Source organism: Triticum dicoccoides, chromosome 6B (assembly GCF_002162155.2).
Source record: "Triticum dicoccoides isolate Atlit2015 ecotype Zavitan chromosome 6B, WEW_v2.0, whole genome shotgun sequence".
NCBI lineage: Eukaryota > Viridiplantae > Streptophyta > Magnoliopsida > Poales > Poaceae > Triticum > Triticum dicoccoides.
Window position 1 is genome coordinate 135,836,959 of NC_041391.1, and position 8,481 is coordinate 135,845,439.

General features: G+C 46.6%; 1 long non-coding RNA gene across 1 annotated transcript; it reads left to right on the top strand.

Annotated features, from left to right (window-relative positions):
• Positions 1–761: 761 nt before the first annotated feature.
• Positions 762–2,224, top strand: LOC119320312. Its single transcript, XR_005154908.1, has 2 exons — positions 762–1,339; positions 1,911–2,224. It is a non-coding gene; the product is annotated as an uncharacterized LOC119320312 (long non-coding RNA).
• The last annotated feature ends 6,257 nt before the right edge of the window (positions 2,225–8,481 follow it).

The window sequence follows — 8,481 nt, forward strand, 5'->3', positions numbered from 1 at the left end:
GACGACGCGGAGCCGGAGAAGACGCAGCAGTGGATGCCCATGCGAAGAGGAGTACGAGCGTTCACTGGTTCGGCTGCGGTGTGAGGTTGCCGTCGCCGCAGATTAACAGGGGGTGGGGGTGAGTAGAGGGATGGCCTGGCTAACGGTGGGAGTAGTAGGGGGCGGTGAGGCCTCCACGGCATCACAGCCGACCACGAGAGGCAGAAGCATGCGGCACGACCGGCGCTGCTTTGGGCGGCTGGAGCACGAAGACCATAGGTTGAAGAAGCACTACAGCCGTTGGATGGACATCGCACGGTCACTGGAGCTAGAATCGTTCATATTGACTAAGTTGACAAAGCCCTCCGTCCCCGTAAACTTAGTAGGCCCACAAGTTAGCCTCCCACCAAGGTGAGTCCCAGTTAGCAGGGGGAGTATTCATTTTTTTGTGCGTAATAAGGAGGCATTTCCGGTGGGTCCGAGCTGACATACGGGGAACGTTTTTTTCGTGAAATACAGAGGCTCTTCCGGTGGGTCCTAGCTCACCCCGGGCATAAAACCAAAGACCGAAGACCGAAACCGAAAAGACCGAGACCGAACCCGAAAAGACCGAATTAAAAAAGACCGAATAAAATACGGTCTGCATAAGTAGAAGACCGAATTAGTTACAGTCTGATCGGTCTAGGACCGAATAGACCATATAGACCGAATAGCCCATACGCAAGAGGCCCATGTGGCCAGCCCAATGGTCACACACAACACGAGTGCACGTCCTCCTCCTCACATCACGGTTCACAGGAACGCATCCGGCAGCCAATTCACTCCCATTCCTCTTATCCTCTCCCACTAGGAACCCTAGCCGCCGCCCGTCGCCCACCGCTGTGGCCCGACGCCCCATGCCCATGAGATGTGAGCCGGTGATGGCCGCCGCATCGAGGCGTGCGGCGTGCCCATGCCGACGAAGATCAGCGCCCCGAACCCTGACCCCAACCAGTGGAGACCGGCGCCCCATGCCGCCATCCTCGACCCTCCGTCAGTCGCTCCACTACCGACGACACGGCCGTCCGCCGCCGGTGACGACCACCGCATCGAGGCGCGCGACGCGCCCCTGACCGATGAAGATCGACACCCCGAGCCAAGGCCCCAACCAGTTGAGACTGGCGCCCCGCGCCGCCATCCCCGAGCCCCAGTCAGTTGCTCCACCGCCCGCGACACGGCCGTCCACCGCCGGTGCTCCGTGCTCTGATGACTGGTTCAGCAGCTGCAGTCCATCACCACTCATCAACACCCGTCTTCTTCAACTCTGTTCGTCGGCTCGCTGCCTATTGCCCTCCTTCATTTCTTCACATCGCAGCTGAAGGTGAGCATCTACTTCATGTCTCTATGTACATCATCTGTGATTCCCATGAAAACAAATTAGGTACATGCCTTCCAATGTTAGCTGCAGCTAATTTGTTATATCTGTCATCAGAACCCACTATCCTTCATGTTGTGAAACTAATCATGTGAGCACACCCAGCATAATAGCCATCTAAATCCATGTCCTATTATGTTTATGTGGCTAGTTCTTTTTAGTTTATATCATTGTCAAATTGCATTGTTGCTATCTGCTCTAATAGCGAGTATCTTTTTTCTCTTTTGTAGATATATAGCCGAATCTGAATCTGAACATCATGATGCACACATAGTAATTTGTTTGATTGTCTGTTCCTCATCTTGTAGTAATCTTCAAAACTGTAGTAGGTACTGATTGCATTTGTCATCAACCAAACATACTCCACTCCAGAACTCTCCATTTTTCATCAACCAAACACACTCCACTCCAGCACTCTCCTCGCATGCTAGAAATCAACCAACTTTTCCATGAACTAGCAGAAGATGTTACCAACACTAAGATTATGAAATTTTACTGAATACTTGACTTGTTGCAGAGACAATTGAAGAATTTGGGGACAAGGTGAAGGGAAAGCACAAGGTCCATGGTGGTGCTGAAATTGATTTGTTTGATGTCAAGTACTATGTTATCAAGTACTAAGTGATGGTTGTCTGCTGTTTGCTGCTTGTCGATTCCAATATTCCATGGGCTGTTGTTGCTTGTGGTCTTATTACTTTGTGTCAAATATAAATGGTGTTGCTTGTTGTCTTCTCACTTTTTGTCAAATGTAAATGTTGTTGCTTTTTAACTTCTTACTTTCTGTCAAATATAAATGATATGCATACATGAATCTTGTTGCTGGAACATAAATCATAAATCTTCTTACTTCGTGTCAGATATGAATCTTGTTATTTCCTGTAAAATATAGACATAGAATTGTACTGGAAGTATCATGAATCTGAGTTGTACTAATTAATTTGGTCTGTTTGGTCGGGACCGAAGACCGAATTGTAAAGACCGAAGACCGAATAGTTAAGAACCGAAAAGACCGAAATTATTTCGGTCCTCAATTATGAAAGACCGAATTATTAGAAGACCAAAAAGACCGGACCGAACAAACCGAAAAGACCGAACGCCCGGGCTGAGTCCTAGCTATCAGGTGGAGGAATCATTATTTTGCGCGTAATAAGGAGGCATTTCCCTGTGTGGGCCCCTACTGTCAGCCTCTTCTGATGGTTGTTGTGTGTTGACCATGTTGACCTTGCCGCGCCGAGAGCACAAACGCGATGGACGAGGGCGAGGCCTAGGAAGAGAACCACCCGGAGCCGGCGAAGCCACCGCAGCCGATGCCCACGTTGAGGGAAGAATGAGCACTGACTAGTCGGCTGAGGGGTGAGGCTGACATCGCCGAAAAATAACAGGATGTGTGGGTGGTTAGAGGGATGGCCTGGCGGCAGCACAGCCAGCCACGGGAGGAGGGAGCAGGCAGTCCCGCCGGCGCTGGTTTAGGTGGCTGGAGCAGGAAGATCAGAGATTGAAGAAGCACGACGATCGTTGGATGGACATCCAACAGTCACTGCTGTGTGTTGACTAAGTTGACAAAGCCTTGCGTACGCGTCAAAAAAAATTTAGGACAACGTCATCGTCAACCTAGTAGGCCGAGAAGTCAGCCTCCAAATATGTGGAAAACATCATACAACTCATTAGCCATTATTTTCAATAATTTTCAGCCCATTTGCTAATTCTTAAGGATATTTGAAGCCCATATTCTTTTTATTAGCATTACAGACCATATATTCTGGGCACTGCTAAAAAGTTAAACGAAATTTTGCATATTTCGGTGGGGTCTGAACTCTTTTAATCATGAAATTTCGAGTCACGTTAAAAACAATTTTCAAAAAATTATATCAAAATAAAATTCAAAAAACAATTCTCCACAAAAAAATGAATGAAATTTAGAATCTTAACTAGCAAGATGCCCGTTCGTTGCACGGAACATGAAGATGCATTTGTATGAGTAGTTTATCTTGTGGGAGAAAAGATGATATTTTAATGTAATTGCCAGTTGGCTTTGGTTTTTATAAAAGTAGAGAGTAGAGAAATCCTGAAAATGATATTTTAATGCAATTTTCGGTTGGCTTTGGTTTAAAAATTTACAGCCCATTTCTTACAACTTATAGCTCATTTTCTGGGGAAGCCCATTTCTTACTACTTACATCCCTCCTCGTCTTGAAAGATTTGCAGCCCAGCAGGGCTGAGAAAAGCAAGTAGGCCTCGGTTTTGGTATTCTCCAAAAAAAAGAACTGGGCTAGCCAATTTCAGAAAGAAAAAAATATATCAACTGGGCTCGTCATGTGCTTAATAAAAGCGTAAGCGTGGGCTAGACGGGCCACAGCCCCCACACAATGCGCAATTGAGCTCCGTCTCTGAAACTGAAAAACAACTGGGCGAGCTGCTGGGTCCCTGGTGTTATCGGCTCGTTGTGCAATTTTCTCGTTTATTGACTACATTGACAATGGCGTGGAACCTAGTTGTCAAACAATTAGGAGGAAGTATTTTTTGGCTTGTAATAATGAGGCACCTGCTTGCGAAATGCAATGACCCTAGTGGGTCCCTACTGTCAGCCTCTCCACGTACAATCATCTCCTGATTCCTCTTGTTTGTTGACCATGTTGACAACGCCAGACGGCGGCGGGCACAGCGAGCAAACCAAGGTGGAGAACGACGGAAGGCCTCGTACGAGAACGAATATCATCCATGGAAGATGCGCAGTGTAGTGGCAGGTGGAGGGGAGTACGAGGGCAACAACATGCAAGTCAAGCATACAAATGGTACAAAAAGCCCAAGGATTAATTGTTCATCAAATTTTTAGACAAAACCCATATTGAACATGACAGTAACATCTAACCCAACCACTCTTTTTTGCAGTCACAAACAAATGGATCGGTCTGATCCGTAAAATCAACATCATGTGCAAAAAAAATTATTTCAGGATGTCTACAACTTGTTGTAAATAGAAGCTGAGCACGTTTAGAAGCCCATTTGTCCATCTGAAACTTCTCTTTTTGCTGTTCAACATGTTCGTCCGTGAGAAATCTCTTGCTGTAAAAATTAAGCCTCATGGACAATACTAACCTCGCATTCAACAGGAAGAATGTGACAAAGTTTCTGTTTGCCTGGTTGGATGCATATCATCCCATTGTTATTGTCCTCAAACGAATGTCATGAGAACTGAGAAAATCATTGTGCTTATTACGCCAACGATTGGTTATATGTTTTTCTCCATGTGGTTCTGCCTAAGTAGACATGAAGATTGAAAACGGTTAAGGTCTGAAAAAAGAGTATGTCAAAAGAATGACAGCTGAACAGTTAATTATAGTACAATATATACGGGCTTTCAATGTGCATGAAATCATCAGCTCTATAAATTCTCCAGAGATCGAATGCATCGCAGCAAGCCAATAATTATGTCCAGATCAAAACTATACATTCTGATATATATGATCTTGAAAGAATCCAGCAACATTGATAGGCTATCAATGGACGAACTCTTCATTGAGCATATAACATAATATTAGTACCCAAAGTGTACTCCAAGATGATATAAAACTTATGATCACAAATGAAAAATGCAGCATATGATTACAAATGTGTAGATGATAATATACGGTACCTGAAAAAGTGAGGAGCCAAACACCAACTCCTTGTGATTATTTAACGGGTCACGAATTACACCCAAGGTCTCCAGTTTGGGTGCAAAGACGATAGTTATTTCTGAAGGTGTATAACAATTATGAAGGAGCAACCTTTCAAGTGAAGGGGCATCTTCAATGATGAGCTGTTGTCATTTAAAACAAATTCCAATGCTTTTAGGGTGAGGCGACTTTATTTGGAGACAACTGATACCGATTTCTATTCCCAAAATAATCAGCAAGCGCTCCAGGGCAGGGCAACTGGAGTGGATGATGTTGTGCAGTGAGGCCTCCGACAGATAAACCACCACAAGCGAAAGTTTTTTTAGCAGTGGGAGTCGAAGCATTTGTACCAGATCGTCTGGTAGATGGCACCGGGCGAAGGTGGCGGTGTGGAGAGAGGAGGAAAACCGCGAGATGGACAATGGTGGTGTGGGCATGAATTCTTGGTATGTTCGTGGTATGAAAGTTTCATGGTAATGGTAGAACTCAAACTGCTGGAGTTTTCCGAATTCAGGGGATGTCAGCCAAGCGTCCACCTTGTCGGGTATGGACAGCAGGTAGCTTGTCGGGATGCAGAGGCATTGAACGGGGCCCTGCTGGTGAGAAGAGATGATGGCTCTGAGGAGATCAAATTCAGGAAGGAGAGATATCTGACGACAGTCAAGATTGTGGGGCGCGGTGCGCCATAGAGGGTGCCACCGAGTTGAGAGGACTTGTGTGCGGCAGCAATCCTTGGTGGGGAGAAGCAAGATGATCTCCTCAAGGATGATGCCCGGGAGATCGCTGATGCAGTCCACCGGAGATTCTACCTGTTCCTTAGATCCGGGTGGGGGGAGGGGGCCTCGCCGCTTCTCCCCACGCTACTGGGTGTGGGATCTACAACCAGCGTCACCGCTGGCGGGAGCCTCATCTTCTTGGCGCTGGGGCCAGCCGACTCCATTTTCCTTGTGGGCGTCGCGCCGAGCTCACGGGCTTGAGCAGAGTAGCCAGAGACGAGCCTAGTGGCAGTGCGAGTGGGGAAGAAGGAGGGCTGGGGATTTCTGTAGGAGTGGAAGAAGAGGAGCAGGCATTTTCTGTACAAGTGAGGAAGAAGGTGAGCGGGGTTTTCTGGATGAGTGAGGAAGATTGGGGAGCGGGGGGAATTGGGGGGGGGGGGAGACAGAAGCGAGAGAGCGAGTTGTTCGTGTTTATAAGGCCCGCTGCACTAACTACTTGCTTTTTCCCAAGAACCGCTCTCTTCTTTTGCGTTGCTGCATTGGAGCTGGCGCATGGACTTGGCTGACTGGCCATGCATGCAGGATGCATGTGCCCGCCTGCCACTGCATGCGCCTAGTTTGTTACTAGGCCTATTTAATAGGCTGGTTATGGAGTAAATTAAGGAGATTTATTTTCTCTGTGTGCATCCACCAAATTAGAGGATGCGGTACTGGATGCAGACACTCATATTAAACTAACATTCAGAAGAACAAAAGTTCAGCATGTCTATGCATCTCAATGATTCACCATACTATAACCAATATAAACCTGTGAGAAGGTGTGGAAATAAAGAAAATCGGTCGATGCTTCTCTGAGCAAAGGGCCTCCCTGCGCACGCATTAATTTCCTGGGCATGCTTGTTTCTTCTCAATGTTGCGAGCACTTTGAGCATGTTGGCAACTCCACAGCTAGCTAGTTGCCTCATCTTGCAATTGATGCTGACACATTTGCAGCAAACACATGAGGAAATAGAGATGACTCAACATGGGTCCATATTATGCAGTTCCCCTGAAATCATATTCATTGTCCTGAATCTAAAAAGATAGGAAAACAGTAGCTATACTTAAACGGTGTTGCAAAACAGTAGCACATATCAATAGCTTGGCATGACAAAACACAATCATCTGGACGAAGGGGATACTGACCTGCCTGAGGAAGATTATATATAATTTCATAAGTCCTTGGTTGATTTCCACCTTCGGCTGCACTGCTTGTTTGCTCCTCCACACATGACAGGATCGTTCCGCACTGCATTCAGCAAGTCAACATACGAATAAGCTAATTTCATCTTGCGATGGTCATTGTACCTAGTTATGAATGTAGGAATACCTGGAGCACCATGAGGTTAGCTGACAGCAGGTAGATGCAGCCATATAAATTTTGTGCGGTGCTACCAAAATTGAGGTTTGTATCCCTTCCCGTTATGAGAATTCTTCTTGAAGTTGGTAGAATGTGACGGCTTGTTCTTTGCATCAAACTTGCCTTTCCCCTGAGATTTGTTCTTGTTGTTTCGGTGCTGGTTGGGCTGGAATTTCTTCTCGTGTACCATGTGGGCACTAGAAGCTCCCTCAGCGACCCGAGCACGTGTGTATTTTGCTCTCGCCTTCTCCTCAAAATCAAGAGTGCTAATGAGATCCAAAACAAAAAACTCATGTCTCTTGTTTTTCAGAGAAGTAGCATAATCGTTCCACGAAGGTGGAAGCTTGGCAATGATGGTCCCAGCAACAAATTTGTCCGGCAACACACACTTAAAGTACTGAAGTTCCTTAGTTAGTGATTGTATCTCATGAGTCTGTTGAACAACAGAGCGCTCATCAGTCATCTTGTAGTCATAGAATTGATCCATGACGTACAACTCGTTGCCAGCGCCCGAGGGCCCAAATGTGGCTGTCGGTGTCAAAACCGGCGGATCTTGGGTAGGGGGTCCCAAGCTGTGCGTCTTAGGATCAATGGTAACATGAACACGGGATTTTACCCAGCTTCGGGCTCTCTTGATGAGATAATACCCTACATGCTGCTTGATTGACTATAATGAGTATAGGGGTTACAAGAGTTGATCTACCCTGAGATCATATGTTGTGGTCTAAACCCTAGAGGTATGATGAGTAATGTCATAATCATCTATCGACTAGCCTAGCCTCGGTTTATATGATGTACCATAGGCCTAGGGTAACAAGAGTCCTAGCAGAATATGCTGGTGGGGGAGGAGTCCTTGTCTTGATCACCAAGTGTTGTGGAATCTTCCTTGTATGCGGCAACTGTCCGAAATGGCCCATGAGTGTACGGCCATGGGGTCCTCGGCCCAATCCAACTGACCGGGAGATGACGTGGTGAGTACCCCCTAGTCCAGGACACCGTCAGTAGCCCCCTGAACCGGTCTTCAAGTTGGGGACGCTCCTCGATTCTTCCGAACTGTTCTTCATCTTCGGTCGTCGGTCTTGAAAACTGGTTCAACAAATCTTCTCATCTTCGATCTTGAGGATCGCCGAAGTAAATCTGAAGAGTTTACACGTCGGGTATCCGAGGAGCCCCTTTAAGTTTACGGCCTTTATCAATGCTTTGTTATTTTTATGCCACACCTCGGGTTTGAAATTGTTCCCGGGCGGCAGTGTCCTCTTGCGTCCGAGCTCCAACGCCAGACTGCATTCGAGGTATCTTTTGCAGCTGAGCACCAAC